The sequence below is a fragment of the Xenopus laevis genome, chromosome 3L (genome assembly GCF_017654675.1).
Source record: "Xenopus laevis strain J_2021 chromosome 3L, Xenopus_laevis_v10.1, whole genome shotgun sequence".
Classification (NCBI taxonomy): domain Eukaryota; kingdom Metazoa; phylum Chordata; class Amphibia; order Anura; family Pipidae; genus Xenopus; species Xenopus laevis.
In genome coordinates, this window is record NC_054375.1 from 134,511,888 (window position 1) to 134,526,576 (window position 14,689).

The 14,689-nt window shown below is 41.2% G+C and overlaps 1 non-coding gene across 1 annotated transcript; it reads right to left on the bottom strand.

Annotated features, from left to right (window-relative positions):
- Positions 1-12,067: 12,067 nt before the first annotated feature.
- trnap-ugg lies at positions 12,068-12,139 on the bottom strand. Its single transcript has one exon. It is a non-coding gene; the product is annotated as a tRNA-Pro (tRNA).
- Positions 12,140-14,689: the final 2,550 nt, after the last annotated feature.

The window sequence follows — 14,689 nt, forward strand, 5'->3', positions numbered from 1 at the left end:
ATTACAGCAGAGAAGGGGGGGGGGAAGAGGAGAAAACTGAGCATGCTCACGCCCGGGGCAAGGAGGTTTAAGATGAAAACAGGAAGTCTGATACAGAAGCCCATGTGTACACAATAGAAGGAAAGAAATGTGATGTTTCTTTTGACAGAGGACTCGGAGCATCATTACTTTGAGGGTTTACTGGTATATTTAGGTGGATCTTTCTGATAAGGCTTACTTAGTTTTAACCTTTCCTTCCCCTTTAATTGCACCCAGTAGCATCTTATTCTAAGACGCACAATAAAGCCATTAGCACTAAAAATTATATCCCCCTGCTAAAACTTTCCACCAGTAGGATCACATATGTTGTTAAATACCAGAAACTATCCTTTGTTCAGGAAGGAGACATAATACTGCTGAGCCTGGTGGCTCATAATCCAATTATTTCCATGTGGCCTGATCTACAGCAAATCTGACACTTACTGGATCAGCATACTACAAGTATACTACTAGTACTATTACTGAGGAGTTTAACATGTCTAATAGTGATCAGTAGGTAAGCTAGGTTGTAAGTAAAACCATACTTGTGTGGGTAAGACTGGGTAGCGGTGTGTGTGTGTGTGTGTGTGTGTGTGTGTGTGTGTGTGTGTGTGTGTGTGTGTGTGTGTGTGTGTGTGTGTGTGTGTGTGTGTGTGTGTGTGTGTGTGTGTGTGTGTGTGTGTGTGTGTGTGTGTGTGTGTGTGTGTGTGTGTGTGTGTGTGTGTGTGTGTGTGTGTGTATATATTCTATATATATATATATATATACATGTGTGTTACTAACAATTTGAATGTCTCTATCCACATTTGATGAATGTTGTTTTTTAAAGAGGGTATCCAGGGATGGAAAGATCGAATCTAATTTACCTTCAACAGACATGGCAGCCACATCCCTTAAAGAGGTAGTTCACCTTTAAGTTAACTTTTAATATGTTATAGAATAGCTAATTCTAAGCAACTTTTCAATTTTTCTTTTTTTTATAGTTTTTGAATTATTTTCCTTCTTCTTCTGACTCTTTCCAGGTTTTAAATGGGGGCCACTGATCCCTTCAAGAAACAAACACTGTGGTTCTGCGATTTCACCAAGCGGGGTGCAGGATTCTTGGAAATTAATTTTCCAAACAGAGCATATTTACAGTGATTAGAGTAGAAGAAAAGCAAAGTGATCTATCCTGAGATGCATGTGACTTCATTTCAGACTGGTCAGTATATAAGCTTAGATAGTAAATAACATATGGGGGGGACAGGATAACAGTCTTCCCAGAATTTCCTTGGAAGCAATGAGTATCCATCCTACCTGCGGCTGACGTCAGAGCCTCTCTGTTGCTTGAGGGAACAGCCTGGAAAACGTGGCAGGTAATGCAGGGGTTGCTAAGTGATCCGGGCGATGAAGTGTTTGCCGGAGGTGACGGCTCATTACCTGAGCGAGGATTCTGCATGATGGCCCTAAAAACCAATAACAGGCCTGTCAGAGTTCCTTACTGGAAGAGAGGGGACATTGGCATGGGTGTCTGCAGAAAATTTTCCAGGGGGGGGAGCAAATAAGCTTATATCACATAGGGTAGCATCCCACTGGAGATGAACCTATTCACGACAATGCATAAGATAAACTAATTAAGGCTTGCTTTGGGGTGGGAAGTATAAAAATACTAGCTGGAGAAGTCACAGTGGGCCAACAGCACCCTTTTGCCGCCTCATGTGGACACCCATGGTGCCGCATTGGCTGTAGTAGCCGAATGGAACTAACAACAGCCATAACACTCTCCCCTCTACACATCTCAGCTGTGTCTACAGAAGGGTTCAGAGCATGTTATTTCATTATCAGTGCACAACAAGATAAAGTGATTTTCTTTTAGGAGCCTAATTGACTGCCTAATTTTTATACTAATGCCTTGTATAACCCTGAGGCTCACCACTTACTCCCAATAGGGAATGAAACCTGTTGTCGTCTACTTTTATTACAATCACTTATTCATTAATTGTATATATTGGCAGGGACATTTCTGTCCCAAATGCAACCTGAGGAGTCCAACAAATTGTTGTGCCCCCTAAAGAGCAGTCTCTACACTAGCAGAGCTGAATTTCCAACTGATGAAGAAAAAAGAAAATTTAAAGTTACCAGTAACCAAGAAACAGCATGAGGCAAAGTTCTCACCTTTCCTCATGGAAATACCACTAACATATACAGGTATGGCCTGTTATCCATGCTTGGGACCTGGGGTTTTCTGAATAACGAATCTTTCCATAATTTGGATTTCCATATCTAAAGTCAGTACCGGGCCAGCCTGGGCAGACGCCCTAGGCTGCTTTGCCGATTGGAGCCCCCCACAGTGGCGAGCGGGCATGTGCAAAAGAACCCGCGTGCGAGCATGCGCATAAAAAAGAGGTGACACGATAGGGACAGCATGCGTATGCGCAAAAAAACGCACACACCGGCCAGAGCATGGAGTGGACTAGGGGGTAGGAGAGGCAGAGAAGGTGTGTGCCCTGACCCCCCCCCCAGCTTTGCGCCCTAGGCACGTGCTTACTCTGCCTACCCCTAGTTCTGGCCCTGCCTACTACTTGGCCTAAGGATTAATTATATCCTAGTTTGAATCAAGTACAAGGAATTGTTTTTTTATTACAGAGAAAAATATAATCATTTTTAAGAATTTTTATCATTTGGATAAAATGGAGTCTATAGGAGATGGCCTTTCCATAATTCGGAGCTTTCTGGATAATGGGTTTCCAGATAACGGATCCCATACTTGCTATTATTGGTTCAATGAGTGGATAGTGATGCGCAGTTGAACAAAATAGCCGACTTTTTGGTTAAAGTTCGGCTTTTCGCTCTAAAGAAAGAGAAAGAAAAAAGAGGATTCCTCCGTGGTGCTCACTAACCCGGGCCGGTGCAGTTTTCTGCTGATAGGAGCACTGGCCCAGGGTTTCAGGTAAATCAATACAATCACTTGGGGTGCCTAACATTTGGCACCCCCAAGTGCACGAAGCCTTTCCTTCTCTTTTAATAGGTTTGAACATTTTCTGACAAGGAAAGACTTTACATTCAGGATTTTGCCTTTTTATTTCCTGATATAGAAATAAATATCAGACTCCCTCTTAAGCTGGCCATAGATGTAAAGATTTTTAAAAGATCCAATCGTTATTGTGAGACCACGATTATCTCGAAATAATCGTTTAAATGTACGATGTGTCGATCAACTAAAAAGACCATTTCAGGCGATATTGCCAGTAGGGATGCACCCAATCCACTATTTTGGATTCGGCCGAACCCCCGAATCCACTATTTTGGATTCGGCCGAATACCGAACCGAATCCGAACCCTAATTTGCATATGTAAATTAGGGGTGGGAAGGGGAAAACATTTTTACTTCCTTGTTTTCTGACAAAAAGTCACACAATTTCCCTCCCCGTCCCTAATTTACATATGTAAATTAGGATTCGGATTCGGTTCGGCCGGGCAGAAGGATTCGGCCGAATCCGAATCCTGCTGAAAAAGGCCGAATCCCGAACCGAATCCTGGATTCGGTGCATCCCTAATTGCCAGCAAAACTGAAGAGTAGCTGCCTGCTAGTAATGAACTAAAAGTACTCACAAATGCAGTGCAAACAGTGTGATGATAATAACTCTCCTTCAGTAACATCTGGGAAAAGAAAGGTCCCTAGATAAAGTGATACTAATATTTACAGATCGGTAGCATCCTTATATTTATCAGGCCAAAAAAATAACAAAAAGGTGGTACAAAAATTACAAAAATGTGGTATAAAGGTCATACCTTTATTGGCTAAATAACACGTTTTTTTGCCCTCTGACTGGCTAACACGGTACAACAACTTTACCAATATTTATCAGTTAATCCCATATACTCTTTACCTTACTGTTGAAAATATAGTTTAGAATTACTAAATTATATAAATACATATAATACATAATTAAGGACTTATAAATTGGCCTTAGTAATGTCATCAGTTGTTATCATTGCTCTTGTTCATTTTTAAATGAATTTAATTGAAAAGAAGATACAGTACTTGTTGCACAAAGAAGCCAAATTGCAACGTGGACTTAAGTGACTCTGTCCTGCTGCTATTGTGTATACTCGAGAGCTACATGGGTGTGAAATATGTGACTTATGGTGTCATTAAGGAACCCAGCTGGCAAGCGGTTAAATAGATAGAGAAGCAGGTTTATAGGTTCACTGATTCGTGCGCGGGGCTATATATAGAGACTGATAACCTGGCAGGTCTGCAGAGTGCAAGGAAGAAGGTGGTGAATGCTGTCACTGAACTCGGGTTCTGACTGATCTTCCTTTCTACAGTAAATAATATCAAACCTGCATCTTAAAGGTCCCCAGGGTGTGAAATACAACTCTAGGTAATATTACTGTAAGAGACTAGTACACTGGCTATAAAAAGAAGCTTACGGACTTTTCACGCAGATGGTCCTGCAAGAAAACCTGCCTTATCATTTTTAAGTGTGTGAATTGAAAGGGAAACTAATTAGGGACATTATCTAACAGTCGGCCGGCAGTAAACGTGTGGATGAGGACTAAGGTTTCCAGAAGAGGAGAATCAACAGCACCCTACCCAGGCCATTGCCTCTGACAACCAAGCTCAGCACCACACACAGTGACCTGAGCAGAAACCTGCCACCCAGTTCCACTGTGTCTTCTGTCCTGGGTAAAACCTCTAAGCTCCTCATGCTGGATACCTGGAATAAGATGGAAGCCACCCAAATTCAAAAGGTTGGTCACTGTTGCTCATCTGTCTTCTACCAACTCCATCTCCCTCTATCTGATCTTTCTCTCTGCTTCCTCTGTCTTTCCCCTTTTATGTCTTAAGGGAATTAGCTGATGCTGATCTGAAATTGCAAAAATCTTAAAGGGGAACTATTGCGAAAATGAAAATTCAATATAAGCTTCCTCATACTGAAATAAGAAACTTTCTAAACACAATCAATCAAAATTCGGCATTGTTTCTGAAATAATCAAGTTCATATTCACTATTCCTCTCTCAGCATCTATGTCTCTTCATTCTATCTTCATACAGCAGTTGGGTGTCAGATGAATGATCCAATATTAACAAAATAACTGCCTTTTGCACAAATTCTGCATGTAGAGAGACATGATGTCTGGTGATTTTAATAGAGTGAGCTCTAATACATCTTCTAGGCAAAAGGAGCCCCCCTATAAGATATATTGGATCATTCATCTGACACCCAACTCCCGAATGAAGACAGAATGAGGAAAAACAATTGCTAAGAGAGGAATAGTGAAGATAAGCTTGATTATTTCAGAAACAGTATAGAATTTTTAATTGATTGTATAAAGAAAGTTTCTTATTTCAGTACGCTGAAGATAATATTAAATTTTCATTTATGCGACAGTTCCCCTTTAATATATATGTTGCTGTTTGTAGTCATGTCTAGGCTATCCATGAAAATGACTGCATATGTTAATACTTCATTTTGATCTTTCCAAAATATTACTATTAATAGCCACTACAGAAACAGTATTAGGATGATTGAAAGTTATTACAAAGGACTGCTAAGAGCATTCGCACTCAATCCAGACACTGTCAGGGAAAGAGTTACTATCTAAATCTATATGCAGTACAGGCTGCACAATTTCACTAAAATAAGAGTGATGCCCATTTTAAAAGGGTGGTTCACCTTTTAGTTAACTTTCAGTATGAATGGCTAATTCTAAGTAACTTTTCAATTGGTCTTCATTTATTTATTTGTTATAGTTTTTGAAATTATTTGCTGCCTTCTTCTGACTCTTTCCAGCTTTCAAATGGAGGTCACTGACCCCATCTAAAAAACAAATGCTCTGTAAGGCTACATAATTATTATTATTGCTACTTTTTATTACTTATCTTTCTATTCAGACCCTCTCCTATTCATATTCCTGTCTCTTATTCAAATCAATTTATGGTTGCTGGGGGAATTTGGACCCCAGCATACAGATTGCTGAAATAGCTAAATAACACAAAAAAAACACAAATATAAAAAATGCAGCCTAATTGCATATTGTCTTAGACTATAACTCTCTATATCATACTAAAAGATACTTTAAGGGCAGAGACACACGCTGCAATTCGGGGAGATTAGTCGCCCGGCGACAAATCTCTTCTTCGGGGCCACTAATCTCCCCGAACTGCCTCCCCTGCCTTCCTGCCAGCTAGAATGAAAATCGCCGGCAGGATGGCACTTGGAGAACTTCGTTTTCCGAAGACGCCACCCCGCCGGCGATTTTCATTCTAGCCGATGGGAAGGCAGGGGAGGCTATTTGTGGGAGATTAGTCCCCCCGAAGAAGAGGAGATTTGTCGCCGGGCAACTAATCTCCCCGAATTGCAGCTTGTGTCTCTGCCGTAAAGTGAAAAACCCCTTTAAAAATAAAAACACAACTCAGATCTATTGCAAGTATTTTAAAGCTTCCATTTCTTTATTTGAGTCAACAAAAGATTTAATGTTTTTAGCTGAGGCCGTACCAACTGAAAAACCCTGTTTGTGCACAATAGAGTTGCTTAGGTGCAAGGCAAATAACACCTGTCTTGTGCTAAGGAATACTAACTTCTGGCATTCAAATTAATTACTAGATTGACCCAAGTTGCCCAGCAGCCCAGGGCCAACAGTGTATTACACCTAAAATACCTTCACTATTGTAGTATGATTGATTTCTTATGAGTATAATTTTACGAGTATCAAAATAAAGAAGAACCATAGAAACAAGTGGTTACACCTGGCTTGAGTAATGTTAGAAAAGGCAGTGCCTGGTAAACGACACAATTATTTATTACTAAATAAAAAACAGATAAATAATTAAAGCAGATAAATAGTTAAAAAAACAGAAAGTTGATGGAAGAAGTATTTATCCTTTTTAAATGAGCTTTAAGAGAAACAGCAGGGTCTGCTAGAAGGGGTATAGCCTCTGGGCCTGGGCTCAGAAAGATCAACTGCCACCCAAGAAATTGTCCACTAACGGTTCCCCCCAAAAAAATGTTTTGCATATCTAAATGTAATTCATGCTGTTCTATAGCTTTTCCAGCTGATTAAAATGAGGGGTCTGCCATTTCTTGGGGATGCAGATAAAATTTGATGGTAGAGCCACCTGTCACAGTGGGCCCTTGGCATATACTCCTTTTGCCCATTTATTAAAATGGTCCTGCGCCTGATAATAGCATTATATTAACAAAACCTTCTTTAGTGCATTACTTTGTCACATTCAGTCTCCCTCTTTTATTTACATCCCTGCAGAGCTGTCATACTGTTTGTCTGCTACAGCTTATGTCTGTAACTATCACATATCTTTTACACTGCCCTGTTAGCTGCAGAAGCCAATGTAGGGTGAGATCCCCTCTGTATATAAGTAAGTTCTGCAGATAGCTTGGATCCACTTAACCATTTATCTCAACGTAAAATAAAAGTTTTGGATCTATTACATGGTACCCACTTTCCTCTAAGTTCTGTCACTTTTGGGTCCATGGATTTTGGCTGAACTGTGCTGTAGAGGCAACCACTGGTGTAATTATAGAAGGAGCAGACCCTGCTTTCACTGTGGGGTGCAATACAAGGTCTGCTTTATAGAAATCCTCCTCAGCTGGAAAATCTGTAGGCAAATGGGGAAGTAGTTGCTGTGCACAGGGCCCCTATGGAATTTTTTTTTTTTTGCAGGGGGGTGTACATTGAACATTTTCTATCATTAGAGATATAATATTTTTCAGTTTACATCCCCTTTAAGACTTGACAATACTAATATTATTTTGTAGTAGTAGTAGGAAACTAGATATCTTTGAAGCTATTTATATTTGTTCATTTCATAATGTCACGCGTATGGCACAAATTTTAGTCTGGCTCATTTATTAACTCCGGACAAATCTGCACCTTGACATCTGGGCGGGGACACTTGGCAACCAGTAACATTTTTGCTTTCATTGTTCCACCTGCAGCTGGCTGACCAAAAATAAGATAAAGACAGTTTTTGTTGCAGCAGGTTACTGCCCAGTGTTGATAAATGAGCAGTAATGCCCTTCAAAAATCTTACATTTATTTGTTAAGCACTTAAAACCAATGGTGTGTGGTTTACAACACTGCCATGGAGTTGTCAGCATTTTGTTGGAGTGCCTGGCAACTACCCCTACAAAAAAAAAAATAGGGTGGCTGAACCAAAAAAAGGCCAAAAACAAACAAGAAATTGCATACATTTAGATGGAAAGAGAGAACTCAAATCTCCAGTAGCAAATGAAGGCTCCAGACAGCTTCTTAAATGTATATTCAATAATGACAAATGCTCGCCATACATGAGCCAATAGTAGCTGCTGTCTAGCTTCTCCAGATCAAGCTGGTAGCTGAGTGGAGTGGAGACAAACCAATGGCCTGGCCAATCAAATTTTGGCCAGATACAGTATCTATCAGGCAGGACTATAAACCTCTATTATGATCCAATATTTGGCTTAGGGACTAAGTGATTGGACCAGATGGTTCTGTCACTTTTCTTTTATTCTCATAGGTAACAAAAGTGGAGGATTTTTGGCACTAGTTATTTTTGTCAATAAATACACAGCAAAAGTGCCCAAAATTGCCCATGTACTATGGCTGTTAGCATTACATTTCTGTTGTTAGCTCTGTTAGTTTCTGTGTGTTAGAGGATTGTAAAAGAGTTGACTCTGGAGCTACTATTCATGGTGAAATTCATTTCTCAGTGTTTAACCAAAAGAGACTCGATATCTGGTGTGGATTCTGGGTTAACTAAGGGGTGGTACAGCTCACACCCCTGTCTCGTAATGTTACACTCGCCTCCTCCCGATTATTGCCAAGTAGTTACTCAATGGTAAGAGTGATTGCCCCTCCAGTAAGTGTATACACAGTCTAGCAAATCAATACATCTGTGCTGCCATAACTGATCAACAGGAACAGTCTATTACTCTAAGTTGTGAAAATTTAACAAGCAGAAGTGTAACATCAAACACTGCAAAAGTCCATGTATACAAGCCAAGCCTGTAGCCTATCCATTAGGAATTGTCATATCTATAAATACAGTATAATACATTATTATTCTCTTCCAGTCAACACTTATTTAATGTTCTAGGTATTCTAGAAGAACTGTGGCTAGTTTGTGGAGCAAGAGAAGCCACATTTCATTCCATAACAATTCACATATTGATAGGTGAATATGGCTACTTTGGCCACTGCTGTTTACAGCCAGATGGTGGTCAGGACACCCTGTGTGCCAATAACTTTACATTGTTGCAGTGTGAGGGCATACCTGCCGACTGTCCAGTTTTTCGTGGGACAGTCCCGATTTTGACAGCTCAACTCACAGTCCTGGATTATAACTGAAATGTCCCAACTTTCTCTTTGATCTCCTGCACTGAACAGCCAGAAAAAGATACTTAATTGGCTTTTGGCAGAGAGCCCAGAATATGTTTTGCAACATTTGCAACAATTTAGGATAAGCAAAGAAGCAATTGTAACAATTTAAGATAAGCAGCAAAAAGCAATTGTTACAATTTAAGATAAGCAGATCTCTTGTGGAAACTGTGACTTGCAGCTAAAAGGGCAATTCAGTTTCTTTAGCAAAACTGTAATAACACATAAAAACCACAGAAATGTGTTCAAACTTTCATAACCTGCCAAATGTTGTAAAGTGAACATGGTAATTAGGGGGTGTGTCAGAGTGCAGCAAATCTTGTTGTCCCTGTTTCTATTTCCAAAACATTGGGAGGTAGGTGAGGGGATCCTGACCAAATGTTGGATCTAAATGTTTGAAACAAATAAAAAAATAAATAAATACAAAACCCACATGAATAGGTCTTCGGGTCCAACCGGGTTGAAAAATCTGTATGTGGAATTTAGCCCAATGCTGTATTCAGTGCACCCTACTTTTGGGGCCATTCACTTTCTAAGCACTTTTCCCAGTCTAGCCAACTACAGCTGGGCATAAATGGTAAGGCAAAATCAATGTAGGGGAACGAATAATATGTTAAAAAAGTCAAAATTTATTATAAATCCATTAAAAATTACAGCAGCATCTCTCCTGTGGGCAGAGGTGTAACTACAGAGGAAGCAGACCCTGTGGCTGCAGGGGGGCCCAAGAGGCATAGTTGGCCCCATATTGCTCTAATTAATTAGGAATTTTAATATATATTGTTAATACAGGGCAACCACTGGATATTTTGGGAGCCCTAAAATTATTTTGCTGTGGGGCCCAGTAACATCTAGTTATGCCACTGCCTGTGGGGCTGCCCACTTAACGCGTTTCGTGACTCACTGCCACTTCATCATTGGTAATGTCCAGAGGTGTAAACACTTGACTGGGCCTCACTGAAAAAATGGTCTTGAGTCCCCCTTCTCTAGTCACATTAATGTGGGCCAAGGATCAGATCATAATGGGGACTTATGGAGATCTGTCATAAGATAACCATATCAGAGTGCTGATGCGGTCCTTACCTGATACAATTTATAAATTTGCCTGAGCTGTCTATCAGACAGGACCAGGGTCGGACTAGGCTGGCGGGACACCAGGAAAAAATCCGGTGGGCCCCTGGATCTTGTGGGCCCCGCTGGCCAAGATTTGCAACCAGTGAGCGTGCATCGCTCCTCTGACCCAGTCTGACCCTGGACAGCACCTTCCAAGGACATGGTCCAGTAAGAGGGAAACACGGCATAAGAGGGACCAATTCAGCAGCTATTATTGGCCAGTCTATGGCGCAAGCAGAGCTGGACTGGGATTCAAAATAGGCCCTGGCATTTCAAGTACACAGAGGCCCAAACAGCCTCCCATTTAGGGTTGCCACCTTTTCTGGAAAAAAATACTGGCTTTCCTATATATTTATATTTTTTCCTTATTAATAACATTGGGATCAACCATCATTTTTACCGGCCAGGCCAGTAAAATACCAGCCCGGTGGCAAACCTACTCCCAGCAGCCCACTAAATAGTGACACTTACGGCAGCACCTCGGGCATTTGCCAGAACCCACAGATTGCCAGTCAGGGCCTGGGCACAAGGCTGAGTGGCATGTGCCTTGTGTTGTGTACAGCGCCGTTTCTGGGGAAGGAGCCGCCTGTCGGCGAGGGGAGGCAGGAACACGATTGCGGAGAGCGCAATTGCGCTCTCTCGCAATAGCGCAGCCGAATTTCCGGTTTAAAAACCGGAAATTCGGCTCTTAAAGGTGCAGGAGCGGCTTTTTGCCGCCCCTGGAATCCTGTCTGGCGCTGCCGCCTGAGGCGAGCGGCTCAGCTCGCCTCATTGGCGGAGCGCCCCTGGTTGTGTAGCACATCAATATATCAATATATCAGACAGTGGGCTAATAGGAAGGGGAGTTTATATCCAAAACTATCATCATTTATGTGCATGAACTGTGCCATTTCAGCTCCAATTACACCTCCCCTAACCCGCACTGGTGAGACCACATTACTAGTGCTGTTGTGCTCTCTGCACTAGAAGAGATGAATTTCTGTTATAAAAAAAATGGAAATATGGCTCTTAAAGTTACCAGGGTCAGTACTCACCTTGCCTCATGGCAGGAGCGGCCCTGTGCATGAAATCATGAAGCTTATAGCAGATGTCCGTCTGCATATATTTTAAGAGATTCCTGCCAAATATTAATTCAAAGTGTATTAAGAATAAAATAAAAAAAAATCTTAAAAATAACATTTAATAGTTTCCAAAAAAACATGATCACACTGCTCTCTCTGCTTGTCTTCAAACACAATCTCTGATGCGGGAAAGCTGATGTTTACACCATGAAAACAAACCTCAAAAAATTTCCGAAGGAAAATCAGAAAATTTTAGACCACACCCATTATTTACAGTGACCATGCCCAGTTACTATGATGCCACACCCCCAAAACCCTGCCCACATTTAAGTACAGTAAGTGTCACACCTTCCTTTGGGTGATTTATACCTGTCACTGCAACAGGTTCTTTGGCTAAAGCTCATCAATACCTCCAAGTAAAATGCTTTAGGTAATGTCCATATGTGAGATTATTCTACATCTACATTATTCATTGATAATTATTATGTTATTTTCTGTGTTTATAAAAACAAACGGGGCTCGTCCGGGATTTGAACCCGGGACCTCTCGCACCCAAAGCGAGAATCATACCCCTAGACCAACGAGCCAGCTGATTTTTGCTTTGAGACCAGCAGTTATGGAATTAAAATAGATGAAACAGAAATGTAAATATTTTTATATTCCCTAACAACATTTTACTAGTTTCCCTTCAGTACAGAATGTCTAGTGAAATTAGTTCTCTTTTTATTCTAAGAAATACAGCCTGACCCTCTTATGAATGATATCCCAGCTGCAGCCCCGTGTATCCTTACAGTACTCAGTAGATACATTGCATTCAATTAGCTGTGCCTGACACACACAGTGATTAACTGGAACCATTTAGGCCAAAAGCCTGCATACGGAGAGATCACAAGGTTCTTGTTTAACAGTAACGGGAAGCCCTCCCTCTTTATAATGTAATAGGATTCCCAGTATCCCTAAGGGGTAGCGTGTTACTCTCACGCATGTGTGCATTCCTCTTGACCTCTCTCAGCATGTACACACACACACACACACGGCAAAGTAAACACCTCTCTGCTGACACAACACCCTGATTAATGGGATGTCGTTACATCCAAGGAGGACAAATTGGAGCAATAAGGAGGAAAACAACCATCTGGCATTGGGACGTCAATAACCATACACACAGCAGTTCTGCAGGAGCAGCAGGGGTTGTGTTATATATATTTGTATGTGCTCTTGGCACAAGAGCGTAAGATGTACAGAGAAATCCTTATGTCCGACGAACACTCTTTTGTTGCAATCTCCCGACCTACCACTAACCATTCAGATTAAATGAAGTAGTTAAATAACAAACCAGACAATGCTCTGGCCATTAAAATCACAGACCGCAAATGACAAATATTAGTGACAGTCTCCCACTGATATCATGATACATGCAGAGATATTAGCGGCCCACCATACAAATCTTTTAACCTGTCCGATCGACGGGGTGACCGAAAAATGTTGCGACACTCCAACACAATCCGAAAATAGTACGGATCAAGGATTGGTATGACAGTGTCTTTGAGTCTATGGTCACCTTTAGAATGTCCATACTGGCTCAACTGATACCATTTTTAAACTTACCATGCCATGCTAAGCACACAAGCCTATATTCTGTTTAGAATTTTCCGCCATGGTTTGAGGTTTCAGCATCCTGAAAATGCAAAAGAGCTCCAGCGTGCTGTGCTGTTCCTCAGAATAGAGTAGGCAGCAGGCCCAGACTCTATTAAACGTCCCAACTGCTTCCTTGGGCCCAGCTCTCACATAAAGCTGATCACAAACAAACTAGCATCGATCTAAGGGCTCTTACTGACGAGCGGTTGCGCTCCCCTGCGTTCCGTTTTTCTGCGTTCAGCCGCAGGGGAGCGCAGGAATAGACGCATTACGTTTTTTCCAATGGGGCTGTACTCACACAGGCGCGTATAGGCGCCGAACGCAGGTTGAGATGCAACATGCTGCATTTTTCCTGCGTTCGGCGCCTACACGCGCCTGTGTGAGTACAGTCCCATTGGAAAAAACGTAATGCGTCTATTCCTGCGCTCCCCTGCGGCTGAACGCAGAAAAATGGAATGCAGGGGAGCGCAGCTACATCCGCTCGTCAGTAAGAGCCTTAAAAGAATACAGGTATGGGATATGTTACCTGGAAACCCGTTTTTCAGAAAGCCCTGAATTACGGGAAGGTCATCTTCCACAGACTCAATTTAAGCAAATAATTCTGACTTTTAAAAATAATTTCCTTTTTCTCTGTAATAATAAAACTGTACCTTGTGCTTGATCCAAACTATGATATAATAAATCCTTATTTTACAAACAAAACAATCCTATTTGGTTTATTTAATGTTTAAGTTATTTTTGAGCATATTTAAGGTATGGTGATCCAAATTACAGAAAGATCCGTTATCCAGAAATCCCAGGTCCCATGCATTATGGATAGATGACAGGCCCCCATGAAAGTGCAGTATATGTATAATGCACTCTTGTGTATTATATAGTGAATAAAGTACCCCCTCTTGTAAAATATAAGGATATTATAAGTCACGAGGAGTTTCATGACCATATTAAAGATAATGTACCCTCTATTAAAACATTTGACGATAGAAATCACCCTGGAGTTCCATGACCTGGTCATGCCTCAGTGACTTTTACTGTGCTTATGTAATATACAAATATACTGAGCAGTGTTTATGTGTTTAGATAGAGGAGTCCTTCGTCTCAACCTCCCACTGGCCAATGGTCTTCTGAATTTTCAGGTCAAGCCCTCCTTTGAGGTTCATCATATGAGATATATGACAATATCTAGGGTTGAAAAAGAAAAAGTGTCACAATAAGTAAACTTCAAGGTTCACAGCACTAGAGTCTGGTATTCAGATGCATTCCAGATAAGTTATTTGTGGCCTTTGCACCGTTGTTATATAATATGTAAGGTTTAAGTTGCTATAGGTCTTGTAGAAGGCAGTTATATAAGGCTGTGTGTGTGCTCAGCACTTTACATCATGACTTGGGCTTGGCTAATATTAACGTGTATAGTTACTCATTAACCAGTACTCTGCCAGCTGCGTTGCCCTACAATAGAGCAGAATTTATCCCATAGCGACATTTCACACTCTATGTGG